The sequence below is a fragment of the Homalodisca vitripennis genome, chromosome 1 (assembly GCF_021130785.1).
Source record: "Homalodisca vitripennis isolate AUS2020 chromosome 1, UT_GWSS_2.1, whole genome shotgun sequence".
Taxonomy (NCBI): domain Eukaryota; kingdom Metazoa; phylum Arthropoda; class Insecta; order Hemiptera; family Cicadellidae; genus Homalodisca; species Homalodisca vitripennis.
In genome coordinates this window covers 82,795,405-82,812,621 of record NC_060207.1, presented here as the reverse complement: position 1 = coordinate 82,812,621, position 17,217 = coordinate 82,795,405, and the positions used below count along the sequence as shown (strand labels likewise).

Here is a 17,217-nt window from a genome sequence, read left to right as displayed (position 1 = left end):
AGATTTTTCAACAGGAATAAAGTAATGTCATTGTAAATGAGGTGACAATGTACTATGAAATAAGTGTAATAAGATAGCTCAATAAAGTACCTATTAATTTAGTGCTTAACTGTAATATTTATTATTATTTGAGTTATGTGTTAAAAATCTAAATATACAAATACTCCATAATGCAGAGAAACTAAGGTAGAAGTGGAAGAATCATTCAGTTTCATACAAATTGAGGGTCCCATCGTTGTGAAGTAGGACTAAAGATAATACCTGGTTGAAAAGCTAATTCTAGAACAAATTACTTAAGAGGGTTAACAGCTCCACATGTTGTTTTTTTATACTAAGTCCATACTCTAATAAATAAATAAAGATTCTAACAAAAGCTAACACTTTTAAAATAGTATCATAACCAAATCAGCCTATAACAAAATAACAATCAGGGTCAGTTTCTAAGAAGTCTGTACTGTAACAAAAGACTAACTACCGTCAAAAACGTTGATAACGAGATAACGTAACAATGGCGTACTAACATCATTCTGATCATGCATATTAAGTAAACCCTGTATCAAAGTTTGGAAACTCAAAACCTAATAAGTATTGAATGAGAGCTTTTATTGAAGTTACGCGGTAATTATTGATGAAAACTAAAATGTAGGCCTACCTGTCTAAAAAGTTTTCATGTAGGCTAAATGGTAAGTGACTGAACAACTCGTAACATATTGCCTAAAAAGTAAAATTCTTGATAAAACTTAAAGCAAATTAAAAAATGTTACACTTTCAGTAAATGTGAATATGTTAATATCGATTTTTATTTTATAATGGTTCATAAAATTCGTTGATGACCACATTTTATTCTTGGAAAGGAATATTTCTTTACTACCGCAATTCTTCACAAAACTGTTCCCAAATTAAAAATTAATTTCTTTGTTAGTATACCGAAATATTTTAAACAATACAAATATGCCAATTTAAACAAAGTCATGAAGCCCTTAAAACTGTTTTTGGTGAAAACTGGGGAGTTTTTGAAATTTTACAATAAAAATGACTCATTACCGTAAATGAGTTGTAACAAAAGTTAGCAGAGTAATAAAATCCGCGATATCACCAAGTTACACGTCTCGTTCAATTATCGCGTAAAGGCATTCTCTAGAATTCTAGGCATAACAGATTAGACTCGTGGCTACTCAGATCATCTTCACTCATTGTACGGAAAGTCACTAAATCTCTTTGAAGAACGAATAAAAGACAATTTATACCCAACTAAATATTACACCGAAATATGATGTCAGAAATTTTAAAACTGGCATTAATATTAAATTTATAATGTACTGCATTAAAAAAAATCAAATGTTAAATAGTGTAAAATTAGTCGAGTAAGTTGAATTTATGCTTCTTTTGTGTCAACCAATAGCCTAAACTTCCTGACACTTTTACGCAGGCAATGAACAAATTTCAGCTAAAAGGTATTTTGAAACTAAATCAACCGATTACATTTTTTCGTCTTGGAAACAGTTTACTTTGCAGTTACTGCGTAATGAGATATTTTTGTTGTTATAAAACAGTCACAGATATTAGCCTACTTTATTTTAATAAAACAACCTTGCAAATTTTAAACACGAGCTATAAATTAAAGAGTCATATTATAAAAAGTGGTTATGTTGTAGTTTGGAAGACGACTTATCTAATTTGTCTGTAAGTAAAAGATTAGGTTTTGTTGAATAGGCTAACCTCAAAACCTGAAACAACTATTAACTCTACTCATGGAGTCTCACACTTCATCATTAATTTCATTCTTAAGTGTGATTAAAACTAAAAGCAACGACTACTAAGATAGTGAACATCGTAAAGAATTCGTGGAACTCGGTCATCAAGAATTGAGCTTCCTACTATAGATTCCAATCAAGTCATGCTTAACTGTTCCTAACTAGTGTTCATCTTTCATCGAACTCGCCACAACCTAGTGGATCAACCCTCTGCCAGATGTTTCAAGGCTAACAATGGTCTGTTTTATTATGATTTACATTTATACAATCGGCCGTGTCGCGTCGCCTGGACGAACGCACGGCAGGCACGGTACCGCCAGTCCATCTTTCAGTGGACAGTGTGTACACGGTTGGCTGTAGGCCAGGCGTCAGGTGGTCACTATGTCTCTTACCTTCCTATTTCAATTTGCAGTGCCGCAGTAGTTGTCCCTAAGGCTGCCGTTACCCCTTATTACAGAAGTTCGACGTTATCGCTTTATTACACAAACACCGCCAGCGTATTGAGGTTCTATAGCACAAGATTGAATGGACCCGGTAATGATATGTCAGTGATAAATAAATAAATCAGTTACAGTATTGATTTCTGATTGGATTAATCTAATAAGTCCGTGGTGCCATAAATTACAGGTTGTATGTAAGTTAATGCGCTCTTTCACGACCAACTTACCTACACACTGTTCAGTAGTGCAATCGACTTTTTTTATTTCAATGCTCCAAATTAAAATTGAACCGACACAATAAAATTAAAGCAGAACATTTGTATTGTATCATCATATTTATGTACTTGATGAATGTAAAAGTACGGACAAATTGTTGGGTTGAAGTTTGTTTCCTAGAAAAAAAAAAAAAACTGATGGACTGGGTCAACATTCGTAAATTTTACATCTTAACATGATTTTAGATCACTAGACACGATATTTTAATTCGGAAAAAATAAATAAACAAACAGAAAAAGGATATTATTCAAAACATAATAAAATGTTTCAGTGATTCAACCCTGTTCACAGTATTCAATTAAAATATTTAATTATTTTACAATAATTGTGGAAACATAAGTAGCCTAAATTCTAGAGGCCTTTTCCTAGTGTAAAAGACTTGTTACAATAACTTATATAGATAAATAGCACTAATGATATTTTATTATGTTATTTGGACATAAATTATTGAATAATCCACGCAGTAGTAAAATTTGGAACCATTTAAATTGTTCATAACATAACAATATTTAGCTTTTTTGAATTTAGATTACAACTTATTCCGCCTAATGCGTTAATTATTGAGATAGGCTATAATTTTCTAGTAGCCCTATAATCAGTCTTTTTTGTTGAAAATTAAGTACTTTTACTTTACCGTCTTGTACATTGTTGGCTATTTAAAAATAATTGATTAATTTTTGTAGTCAATAATACTACAAGTATGTTGACCACATAATTGGTTACATCGCTGTAAGCAATGAAATGTTTTTGGTTATGATACAATTATACATCCAGTACAACTAACAATTTTTAAACGGCCATTTAACCAGTTTTATAAAACTCAATAGAAACTCCCAATAAACAACAAACGTTCGAACAGAGGAGAAGAGTTTAATAATGAAAAGAAAATTAACAACGTTTTTGTAATTCATAATGGACTCGACATTACAATATCTCACTCACAGTAACGTGTAGCCCTAGTATTAAATTAATAGTAGAGTAAGTAGGCTCGTTTAAAACTATCAAAAGACAATATTTATATCAAATCTAAGCAATAAATAAGTGCGCACACCGATCGCGATCAGTTCAGTAACTACTGATTACAATGAGGTGACTACACTACATGTATACTGTAATTAGTCAGGCGTCCGCATTGCAATGCTAAACACATGTATATAATTACCATAGGTTACACCCATCAATGTGTACCGGTGACCCGTCATCGACGCTTAGAACATATCCTACCTTTGTCTAAATCGTTTTCATCTAAACAATTAGTAGGCCTACACATTCGTTGTGTTGAATTACAAAATAGGTTGTAGCTAACGTGAAAAGTGCTTTTGAAATTCTTGCTGAAACGTCTTGACTGTAGTAGCCTAAGTCATGGTTTACTTATTTAAACACATTCACGTTAAAATAAAAAAAAAAAAAAATTATTCGTTTTATTAGTTAATGAATATAAATTATTCTTTTACTATTACTCAATATATATATATATATATATATATATATATATATATATATATATATATATAATATATTATTTAAGATTTAACAAATAAATATGAAATAACGTGCGCTCAAGTGGAAGTATATTTTTTCAACAACATTGAGTATTTTAAAGCATATTTTGAGTATATCAGGTAAACGCGTTTTGTTAAAATAAAAAAATGGGCCAAACACGAATTTTACTTGTTTCAGATTTAACTCACTGTGATCAAACTGGTTTTTTCTAGCAAAGTGAACTTAGGAACATAAATCGAGTGTTTTGAAGAACAATTGCTTCAAGAGTATTGCCTAAATTCGGTGAAACTCGATCACGGTTCTCATTCTCCTGCAGACAAAGTGTATAGCACCTGGCAAAGTGCCCTCGTGTTAACGAATAATTTAGTTTTCCAAATTCTTAAATAGATACATAATATATCAATTAAGAAAGCGTATTCAAATATGGAATGATATAAAAAGGTTTCTCGTTTCTAAGAGCTTTAGCTGCCAAAAATATTTAAAAGTATCTAAAGTGGTTTGGAAAAACTAAATTTAGAAAGCCTGCACTAAAAAATATATTTACTACACGTTAGGTTAGACAAAATACTTCTTTTCCTCTGATTTAAAATACATCCCCCTTACTCCACAACCTGTAAAATGATCTGTGTACTGAAATAAACCAAATTTAAGTTGAAACGCTTTTAAGAGAATGCATAGTTTATCAATATCGCAACCCTCACTGATCACTAGGATATAAATGGTGTATAAACAACATAATTTGGAATTGGTCCTTCCTTTTCCTAAATATTAATAATTCAGAAATACCTTATTATCCGGCGTAAACTTAATTGTTTTTAAATAGTCTACATTTAGTACCTTTCAATTTTAGTGTAAGTGCGTAAAATAACTTTAAAACCTATAGTAAATGTCTTAAAAGTTATCAAATAGAACAAAGTTTATGATAATAGGACAATTAGGTGTTAGAAGTGACACTTCTGCTGAAATATGACAGAGGGAAATTAATCAAAATATAATCTCTTTCACAGTATAGGTCTACGTATTGGTAGGTCTGGTTTACTCAAATATATATGTAATGTATTTTATTGCACAAATAATTTAACTACAATGTACGGTTATAGAAGCAATTTCATAAAATATGAATTCACTTAAATTTTCTAGAATAGTGTTGTTAGACTAAAAATTAGTAACACACGTGCTAGAAACTTAAGGAAAGGAATGAATTAATAATTTTAAATAATGGCCTGAGTAGCTGAAAGAGTCGGCAACTGGAAAGCAGAATCAGTTATATTGTTTTAGTTGCATAATTTACTGTCACATATTATCAACATTTATTATATATTTATTAAGTCAATATTAATCAAACAAAAACTTTTTATATCATCCCCGTTGTCAAACCTGCGTAAAATAAGTCCGTATCAGCAATAAACGACAAATAACAATATGTTTAGTGAGTCCCCTTAATGTATACAATTGTACCTAGAACGAATTCCAGATTTGCAAATATTCTGCTTAAATAGTTGACAGTGAAATTCCAAATATTCTTGGCAGTAAGTAAAATAGATGGTATAAATGTGTTATTATTTTTAAATTACGATGTAGTTATGTAGTATTATAGGTAATAAGATTTGATCCTTATATTTTATTTGAAAAATTTCCCTTTTTATAATTTGAAATATAGTTTTTCTTTTAATATATGGTAAGGGGATAAATAACTAGGAATTCCTAATAGTACATTTTATCTTAAACAAAATGTGAACTGAGGTTCGCTAGCTTATATATTTATGCAAAATTATATTATTTGTTGAGTTTATTTTCAAATAAGGGCACACTTTTCGGTAGCGTAATGATTATCTTTATTAAATTAAAATGATACAGCCTTTACAACATTGTAGGTGAATTACATTGTATGTGAGTAACAATCCTACATTTTATGTAGACATCTTTCATTATTAACAATACCTAGCTTGATTCGCGCGAGATAATTATTTTATACAAAGATCTTAAAAATATCTAATGAGCAATTTGACTTAGTTAAACATAATTTATTTGTGAAGTAAAGTTTAAGAAAGTTCTTATAATTCTTATAGCTGTAGAATAAATTAAATATAATTGAGTACAACAACTACTCACTTTTGGAAATGAGTTTTATAGAGTATTTGTATACATTTGGCAGTTAATGCTGTCTACGTATAGAATATATATTTCGTGTCCAAAGAAGTATACATTTGGCAGTTAATGCTGTCTACGTATAGAATATATATTTCGTGTCCAAAGAACTGTAATTCCTTGTCTCTTAATATGGTTTCAAATCACTGATAGCAATCTTGATAATTTTAACAGTCACAATAATTTGATCAATTAAATAAGTTGATTGTCATGTATGGAATAGATGAGACATTTTCTTATTTTTCATGGCAATATTACATATCCAGCACTAACGATATGGATGTGTCTGGTGTTTCATAGGAACAATACACTTATAAAACCTTTATTTTAATGTACTTATTAATGGACAAAATTCCTTTTTTTGTTTTTAGATTTATTATATCTAATTGGAAAAGAATAAAAACAAGAAATAACCCACACAGGGAGTGAAATTTGTACTCAACCTACTTAAACTACAATGTTTAAATACACATTTTAAGAAAACATGACAAATTTATATTATTTAATCATATTAATAGTAGCCTATTCATCAATAATATACCAAATATCGATATTGAAAGATATAACAATAATTTGATGGAGTTTAAGCTGGAAAGGATAGCTATGGGCCAATGAGAGTTTCGATTTTTTATTGTTTTGTGTAGTGATTTTGGATTAATAACGTCGTTATAATATGGCAAATTTTGTGCCCGTATAGGCTTGTGGAAATAAATACGTTGATTTGGATTTGGTTTTCAATAGTATTGTGTTTCATACTCAATGTAGTATGCTATTTGAAATGGCAAAATCTAATATCTTATGTAACCTACTTCATTGTTGATTATTAGTGATGATAGATGATGTAAAAATATTGTGACAATCCGTTTTTTAAACATTTTCCACACGAAGTTTTGTAAGATGAAATTTTCCTGTGCCAATTCTACAATAGTTGTAAGAAACTTATTACAATAAATTGGGACCTGAGTGCAACTAACTGTAATTAATTATAATTAATTGCTATTTATGTGGATTATAAAAGTTAGAAATTGTTTAGACTCTTAAATACTCTTCACGTGTTGTTTATCGTAACATCACTTTCATAACTTCTATACACTTTTATGTATCAAAATTGAATTTTTAAACACATTAAATGTTTTGCATAAAAAATACATAAAATATGAAACTGTTCAACTTTATAACATTAATTCTTTATCATTTAACTCTAGTTTTATATTGGGAGACATATTTCATTAATTAATTTAATTAAGATTTTAATATTATTTTGATGTTAATAGTAATAATAATAGACGAGTCACGATTTTTTGTACACATTCGTGTAATAAATTAACCAATAAATCGTTTCATAAGGTACTTTCCTATCTGAGACTCAAAGTACACTCGAATATGTGTTAGACTTTGTAAATACAATATACGTTGTTAGTTCTACTCTTGTTCACTTTTTATTTTTTATAGTATAACGTAACCATTCGTTATCTTTTGCAACGTTCTTCTAAGCCTTTTAAGAGAACATGTCTCTCTCCGGTAACATACTTAACATTAAACAGCCATATTAAAGATAAAACATATGTAGTAATTAATAATTTTAAATTAAATTAATTTGTACATATTTTCTATTTTTTTCATATCCACACCAATCTATGACGTTATGCGCACAGATAATGCTTGTAAATCGTGTATGTTTAATTACATCAACAACTTAATTACCTTTACATAAAAGGTAATATCTAGAAATTTATGTTATCATGCTAACTTTTTGATAAATTGGTATATTGTTGCAGTTATTACTATGATTGATTTTCTATATTCCATTCCAACAGTATATTTAATTAAAGGTGCTAATGACATTTTGAGGAAAAGTGGGCAATGATGGATGCTTAACTACCTGTAAATCTGTTACCGACATGGTAATTATGTTGTTTGTAAACTTTGTCATAAAGTTAGAATATAGGCCTACATGGTGTTGCAAAAACTTTCGGTCGTCTATACATTTTCTAATTCCAAACTCAATGTTGCATAAGCCCCCCATTTTGCTCCGTAGGCTTTTAAAATCTCCAGGTTATAGGCGCTAGCCGCCATTTCGGGTTTTAATGATGAAATAATTTTTTCTGAATCTATCAACCGATTACGAACAAACGTAGTAATATCATTGTTGTAAGTGATGTAACTTAATAAAAATATGTAGAGTTTCATTGTCGGTAACAATTTGAATAATAATTAAACTGAAATAACTCAAAACACCTAACCTAACTAATCAGTATTATTTATAAAGTACGCAAAGTTAAAAAATAAATAACACAGATATTAACACTTTTCACAAGAATTATTATCAACGAAGATACGAAAAGTTTACTGCACATAATGTGCGTTTAAGGATGCCACAAGTATGTATTTCAGTAAGCTACGTATTCAAAAAGTTAGCTTGGGGTTAGAAGCAATATTTTGTATTACTTACCATTTTATTTTATTTACAAAAAATCTATAAGGCTGTTTAATGTGGTACTTGTCTAAATTGATATTACTTTTACTAAAAACATAATTAGCTTATTCTATAAAGTTCATAGGGTTTAACTTTTATCAATTGTGTATAATTTGTTTTATTTATACAGTTTTATTATACAGTTGCTGTATAATATTATACATCACTAGTCTTAATTGCTACACTCACTGTAAAAAGCATTTATTATTTTAACGATAAAGTGATTTATTGTACTTACATAGTGTCTTTTGTTGATGACACGAAAACACAAATTGTGAGAATCTCAGTTTTTTAATGTATTTCAATTGATTTCTTTATAAATTTGTAAAAAGGTGTAATTTTATTTGGAATAGATTTATTTACTTTCAACTCAGCCATATTTTAGGTAAATCCAGTGAAATGACGTTTTGCTCCTGCCTATGGCTGGCTATTATCTCTGATAGCCAGCATGTCGTCATCTACTGTGTGCAATTTTCAAATTTATATTATTAAAATAATAATAGTTACAAGATGAGAATTGGTTTCTATTTTTTAAATTTGCTAAAATTAGGCATTGCAGGAAATTCTTTTCCTATGGATCGAAATAATGTAGGCCTAACTTTCTAGGTCTTGTTTATTTTTATAGGCCTAGTACTATGTTTTTATGTTAAATATGTTTTATAAACTTTTATTTACTCAGAGTTGTTCTGATATATTAACCTATTCTAAGGTTTCCAGTAGTTAGAAGATACCAAAATGAGTTATTTTAAAAGGAATTTGTGAAATGTATATATATTTGAAAACTATAGTATAACAAAATTGAACTTCATAATGACATATTTAGTATTATCACATTTAATCCTTAATGAATCGCCACTGTAACGAACCCCCTGTACAATATTCTATGAACATTTACAAACTCGGCATCTCAATCGAAACCACACAATAATGTAATAAACACCAGTTAACTTTACATTGAACGGAAAACGATAAGTTCGGTGATGATTAATGTTCTATTAATTAATTACGACTTGAGGGTTATCACTCGATACAGAACAAGGTGAGGTCTGTGATAAGCTTAGCTTTTATGTAAGAACTATTAATTGATCTTTCGTGTAACATGCTGAGAGGTGCTATTCTACGTTGTAATCTAGTTTAACCGTAATAATTATGTTACAACCGGAATTTGATTGAGTGTTACAGCTTCGAAATATTATGTGGGTAAGTAAATCTATTTTGCAAATGAAAACTTTGATTCGCGTTTTAGAAAAAAAGGGTTACAGAAATAATTTCTTTGGATTCTTAATAGTTTATATACATTCCTTTTAATTTTACCATAGCAATGAGGTGATGTCTTTTATTAACGTAATAATTTATTATTATTAAGTATTATTATTATTATTAAGTAATACGTGAAAAATTGATTTGCTAAGTTATTGTTATATATTTATGTTGTTAAAACTCTACTTTATGCTTTTTTACTTCTTTCGGTTCTCGAAGTAGAGTATTTACGATCTTGAAGAGAAATGAAAGCAATTTGTGTAATAAATTATTTTATAGATACTCAGCTTGAAAATGTTTGAAGTGAATTGAAAAAGAATTTGAAAGTAAAGGAATTTTTACGAATTCAATTCACGTTGTCAATTAAAGAGCGCAGGGGTTTCCTCGCTTAAGAAATAACTTAGTTTTATAGTTTTACAAGCAATAGGAGTCATCAAATTTTTGAAACTGAAGTAATTCTAAATATTGTGTTAGTATAATGTACAGGAAATGGGCTACAATGAGACATGGAGGAAGGCTAATAACGCAAATTCCTGTAATAAAGAACACTCGAAGTGACTAACGGTTGATTGCAGTTATTTTGCGCGGGTTTTGTCTAAATTGCATTTAAACTTTAGAACACAACTTTAACTAACTCTTAGCGTTTAGCTAAATCATCTGTGCAACAACCTAATAGTTAGTACTTTATGTTTTATACAACAACTGCAAAGTATTTATGAGTAACTGAAGCAAACCTACTTTTATACTATTCACATGTTTTATTTTAAACTTAATATTGTAAGACCGAATTCGAAAACATTAAAATATATTGTTTCATAATTTTAAAAATTTAGTTATAAGTCCAAAGTGTACAGTAATTGTGGGATGTTTCTATTATAAACATCACATACTGAATAACAATAATATAAGACTACTATTACAACCCAAATATAACATTTGCTTTACAATTTTCATTAAAACTATTTCTGTTGTTAATGAGTGGTATAACAGAATTAAATTTTAAACATTAAACGGCCTGTATATTGGTATTAGATATGAAGCAGTAATTACAGTTTCTTAAAAGATTCTTTGATATATGTTTTCAATTTAAGATCTGTTAAATGTTCTTTTCTTATTCGTTAATACTATTTATTTCACCCAACATTTCTCTTTGGGCAGGTTTGTCTTTCGTATATTTTTTAGTTTGTCAAATAATTCCTGAAAATCTTGTGATAACTCAGGCATTGTTTACTGAATATAAATTACTTTATAACTAAACTGTTTTGAGGTTTTGCAATTTAATTAAAAACTTTGTGATTAATTAAGGTTAGATAGAAATTACTTTTGTATGAAATTGTGCATTATATGCCATTTTATTTCAATTGAAATATAGACTTTACAATGGAATTTACATTTAAAATATTTCTTTTCAATATATGGTATAAGGAAATTACATTTTCAACTATAAATATTCAGTGCTAGACAACTATTATAAGACAGATACACTAATGATTTTTTTCGTAAAAGAATCTTTAATTAAGACATATCGTCAAACAAAACAATTTTCTTATCCAAGAATTCTTCAAGTTATAAAACTGACCAAAGGCAAATAGCTACTTTTTTGACTCAATAGCCTATTTACGACATTATACTTGAAAACTTTACCTCTGTGCTATTTATTGTGTTTAAAAATTCAACTCACTCTTTTCTCCTATTTTCGTTAAAAAATGCTTGTCTAGGTTCCTATTATAACAAACCATCAACTAAGAGTTAGTTATTTAGATGGTTTGTTGTCCTCGAAGCACTTTCTTAACTATAACAAATTATTATGGATTAAAATGCGCTGATAACTTGTTATTACTAATACCCGATAAATAATAAAATCTTAGTGTTTACCTGCTGGGAAATCTTGTATACGCATTATAACTAAGATTTCATACAACTTTACATTTTATACTTTAATCGCTTTGCTCGACACTTGTTATAAGTCGCATTCCTGGAATCAGCAATAAGAATATGGAAGTTGCTACACAGGATCCTCAGAACAGAGAGCGTAAGTGGAGATATCATCATGGAGTCAACAAACTTCTTAGCCGACTCTTAATACCTTCTTAACCGACTTGACACTGTGGATCCTTATTCTTCCCTCAATTAAAAATATGATCGGGCCACAAGATCGATCGAGCGAGGATCGAGCAGTCTCGGCGTGGAGTGGCGGCCGGCCCGGTTGTCATCAATGGGGGACGTACTCCGCTATAATAGGCCGGCGTTGTTATAAATTATAGCGTCACCGATGCTATCAGCCGGCGTCCAAACCTTTTGGTCCGAACACAAAAAGTGTGAACATCCTTACAAGAGTCGTAGATCTCCCGTTGACCTCAGGCGCCGTCACTTCCTTCCCTTCCTCTCTCTCGCTCACTTTGTATTCCGTCCCGCTTTGTCCCTCTCCGGCCCCTAATGCCATCTAAATGGTTTCATTATTTATCTGTCTATCGCTCTTTTCTTACGTGACGCGGATTTTCGATCGAGGCGTCCTCTCCCACCACCCGAGAGCGCTCTCGTGTTTGGATTCTTCGGCGTCGTCGGATTTATCATCTTGAAACATTTCATAACTTTGACAATCACTTGACGCATATAAAATTGTATTATAAGATTAATACAATGGACCGATTATTTCAGTTTTTAATATTTTGTCGAGGATAAATTATTATACAGTAAATATTATACTGTGTCTTGAAGTATCGCCATTCTTTCTGACCACATTTCGACTAATAACTATATTGATTGTTGTATCAATATTCAGTAAATAAATGAAATTTGTATGGAAAACAACGACACACACAGAGAGTCTGACGTCAAATAGAGCATGGACGTGCAGAGAGAGAGCATGGTGATATATGCGCAATACAATTAAAATGAAAGGAAAACTCGGAGTATTAACGTCCCTGGAGAATGTCGCGATGGAAACCACAAGTAGTAGACCTACTACCAGATCTGGGATTATGTAAAACACGCGCCTATGTAAACCTAATATCTGGTTAGGCTTAAGTAGGGCGGTGCCGCGGCGGCGTCGACAAAAACAGCGGCTCTCGGTCTCTAAGTTTTTCTTTGTTTGGGGCCATCGGGCTTAGGCCGGTCTCGAGTTCAGTCCAGCAGTGGGCGCCGGGCTTGAGCCACTCGAGAGTATAAAGATCTGATACAGGAGTTATTTGGTAGTAAGCCTCTACTTGTCTATAACGTAAAAGTGAATACTTTCCAAGAAAGCTTTATTTTAACTGTAAATCAAGAAAAATATAACGGACTGTTGAAAAATCAACACCCATTAAGAGCTTTAACCACCCGAATGCCGTCCACTACTTTAAGATCCGTTTGAAAAATTACAATTCTTTGTACCAGTAAAATGTGAAATCTGCCCTTCCAACACGACTAAATGTAATTAATTACTACTACAAAAATTTACAACTTTTATTAAAAAGTGATAATATTACAGAGCGGTATAGTCGAGTTTCGGAACATTCGGTCGAAATTGAGAGCCAATAATAAAAAACTTTATTATGATTTACGCACGACATGCAGCGTGTGCATTTGCGCGTGTCGGCAGTAAAACTGTTAATGAGGTATAAATGCAACTACTGTAGCAGGATTTAATGGTTGGCATTGAAATACCTTTACAGTTTCAAAGTAAAAATGTAATGTTAATACTTCATTCACATACAGAATTGTAGAGCAGTATTTTTCACTGTAACACTTTTTGTATCACCTTGTAAAGTACAATTACAGCCTAAATGACGAAAGTTTTAAATCAAGTTTTTATAGTTGATTTCAATATGTATAGATATACTTGATTTTTAATATAAACAAAATTTAAACAAGATCATTTTAGAACGCCCTATGCAAATTCTTAACAATATACACCTTTAAAATTTTGGACTAAAAATAGATCTTGCATCCTAAAAGAGTTCAAACATCAATGTATTTACTGAGGATAATTTACTTTTCATACAAATGTAATTATGAATTCACTCGGTAAAGGACTAATCAGTCGCCGGTTATGTGAAATGTACAGTAAGGCTATTCTGCGATCAGATCCACCACAATAACAAACAGTCCTACCAGTAGCGACTATCGGAGCTAAGTTGCGTCTTGGGTGTCTGTACTCGGTAACATTTGTACCGAGGGAAAACGCCTCGCGATGGTAAAGTACTCTGGGAAACCGCTATTCCGTTTTACTTTAAGTACCAGAACTTGGCACGGTGCCAGGCGGTTGACGTCTGTCTGGCCATTCTTGCAAAACACTAATTGATCTGCAGACCTGGTTCGGGCTGTAATGGTAAGCCGACAAGATTGCATAAAGCTGTGAATTGCAGTGTGACAGAAACGGTTAAGCTGTACCCATAAAGACTCCCCGTGGAGTGTAATTCATAATATTCTGTCTTGTATGTCCTCCATGAAGATTATTCACTATCGACGGGCATTTATGGCTTTTTAATACTTAAGAAAAGTCTAAATTTCTTGCTGTCCGTAATATTATTATCTATTAACACAAAAAGTTTCCAATTTAGGGTCGTTAAGTTTATTTATACTTTATTTTATAGATAGTAGGCTATTCATACACAAAACTAATATATAGTTTATGCCTATAAATCATATATTATGGGCATAATTTAATTTTGGAGAGGCTTGGTTTAGGTTATTGTATTACTTTGTAAAATAATTCATTACAGCTAAAACATTATTTTCTCAAAATATATTAATATAATTAAAATATTTATTGGTCTTAAGCATTGTGGTGGATTATACTTTGTTTAAGATTACTTTTTATGCATGTGTTTTGCAATTAAGATTTCAATCTAATACCGCCTCTTGTGGAGGAACTCTCGTGGTATGCACAAGCGACTTGTTTCCTTTTGTATCAGTACAGTAGCTACTGAATGAGTGTAAATCAACTGCCACCGCTTGTGGAGGAACTCTCGTGGTGTATAACTGACTTTTGTCCTTTTGTATCAGTACAGTAGCTACTGAATGAGTGTAAATCAACTGCCACCGCTTGTGGAGGAACTCTCATGGTGTATAACTGACTTGTGTCCTTTTGTATCAGTACAGTAGCTACTGAATGAGTGTAAATCAACTGCCACCGCTTGTGGAGGAACTCTCATGGTGTATAACTGACTTGTGTCCTTTTGTATCAGTACAGTAGCTACTGAATGAGTGTAAATCAACTGCCACCGCTTGTGGAGGAACTCTCATGGTGTATAACTGACTTGTGTCCTTTTGTATCAGTACAGTAGCTACTGAATGAGTGTAAATCAACTGCCACCGCTTGTGGAGGAACTCTCATGGTGTATAACTGACTTGTGTCCTTTTGTATCAGTACAGTAGCTACTGAATGAGTGTAAATCAACTGCCACCGCTTGTGGAGGAACTCTCGTGGTGTATAACTGACTTGTGTCCTTTTGTATCAGTACAGTAACTACTGAATGAGTGTAAATCAACTGCCACCGCTTGTGGAGGAACTCTCGTGGTGTATAACTGACTTGTGTCCTTTTGTATCAGTACAGTAACTACTGAATGAGTGTAAATCAACTGCCACCGCTTGTGGAGGAACTCTCGTGGTGTATAACTGACTTGTGTCCTTTTTTATCAGTACAATAACTACTGAATGAGTGTAAATCAACTGCCACCGCTTGTGGAGGAACTCTCGTGGTGTATAACTGACTTTTGTCCTTTTGTATCAGTACAGTAGCTACTGAATGAGTGTAAATCAACTGCCACCGCTTATGGAGGAACTCTCATGGTGTATAACTGACTTGTGTCCTTTTGTATCAGTACAGTAGCTACTGAATGAGTGTAAATCAACTGCCACCGCTTGTGGAGGAACTCTCGTGGTGTATAACTGACTTGTGTCCTTTTGTATCAGTACAGTAGCTACTGAATGAGTGTAAATCAACTGCCACCGCTTGTGGAGGAACTCTCGTGGTGTATAACTGACTTGTGTCCTTTTGTATCAGTACAGTAACTACTGAATGAGTGTAAATCAACTGCCACCGCTTGTGGAGGAACTCTCGTGGTGTATAACTGACTTGTGTCCTTTTGTATCAGTACAGTAACTACTGAATGAGTGTAAATCAACTGCCACCGCTTGTGGAGGAACTCTCGTGGTGTATAACTGACTTGTGTCCTTTTGTATCAGTACAGTAACTACTGAATGAGTGTAAATCAACTGCCACCGCTTGTGGAGGAACTCTCGTGGTGTATAACTGACTTGTGTCCTTTTGTATCAGTACAGTAACTACTGAATGAGTGTAAATCAACTGCCACCGCTTGTGGAGGAACTCTCGTGGTGTATAACTGACTTGTGTCCTTTTGTATCAGTACAGTAACTACTGAATGAGTGTAAATCAACTGCCACCGCTTGTGGAGGAACTCTCGTGGTGTATAACTGACTTGTGTCCTTTTGTATCAGTACAGTAACTACTGAATGAGTGTAAATCAACTGCCACCGCTTGTGGAGGAACTCTCGTGGTGTATAACTGACTTGTGTCCTTTTGTATCAGTACAGTAACTACTGAATGAGTGTAAATCAACTGCCACCGCTTGTGGAGGAACTCTCATGGTGTATAACTGACTTGTGTCCTTTTGTATCAGTACAGTAGCTACTGAATGAGTGTAAATCAACTGCCACCGCTTGTGGAGGAACTCTCGTGGTGTATAACTGACTTGTGTCCTTTTGTATCAGTACAGTAACTACTGAATGAGTGTAAATCAACTGCCACCGCTTGTGGAGGAACTCTCGTGGTGTATAACTGACTTTTGTCCTTTTGTATCAGTACAGTAACTACTGAATGAGTGTAAATCAACTGCCACCGCTTGTGGAGGAACTCTCGTGGTGTATAACTGACTTGTGTCCTTTTGTATCAGTACAGTAACTACTGAATGAGTGTAAATCAACTGCCACCGCTTGTGGAGGAACTCTCATGGTGTATAACTGACTTGTGTCCTTTTGTATCAGTACAGTAACTACTGAACGAGTGTAAACTACAGGTTATTGTATTGCACGTTACGACACTAGTGTTCTCTCTCGGCAAGGCCAGAGATCCGATTCTCCGTTTGTTTTGTTCGTTTTGTGGACCACTTTGGGCCGTAAAGGTGAGAATCGGACCCGTACCGGTTCGATTAATATATGTATTTACACTGCGCATATCGTAAATCGTCTCCCGCGCCCGCGCCGACAGCGGCGCTCGTTCTTCTCGCCGGCCGGGACTAAAAAAATCCAAGTGATTTGACACCTCCGTCCGTTCTGTCTGGATTCCGAGCGCAATTAAATTGATTCGGGTTCTTCTTGGTGCTCACTAGTCGTCCTCAGAGTAGTAGATGGGAAGTT

At 32.5% G+C, this 17,217-nt stretch overlaps 1 protein-coding gene across 2 annotated transcripts in view; it reads left to right on the top strand.

The window, feature by feature from the left end:
• The window catches only part of LOC124365766 (iroquois-class homeodomain protein IRX-4), a 94,222-nt gene that overhangs the window by 9,934 nt on the left and 67,071 nt on the right, over window positions 1-17,217 (top strand). The window lies entirely within an intron of this gene.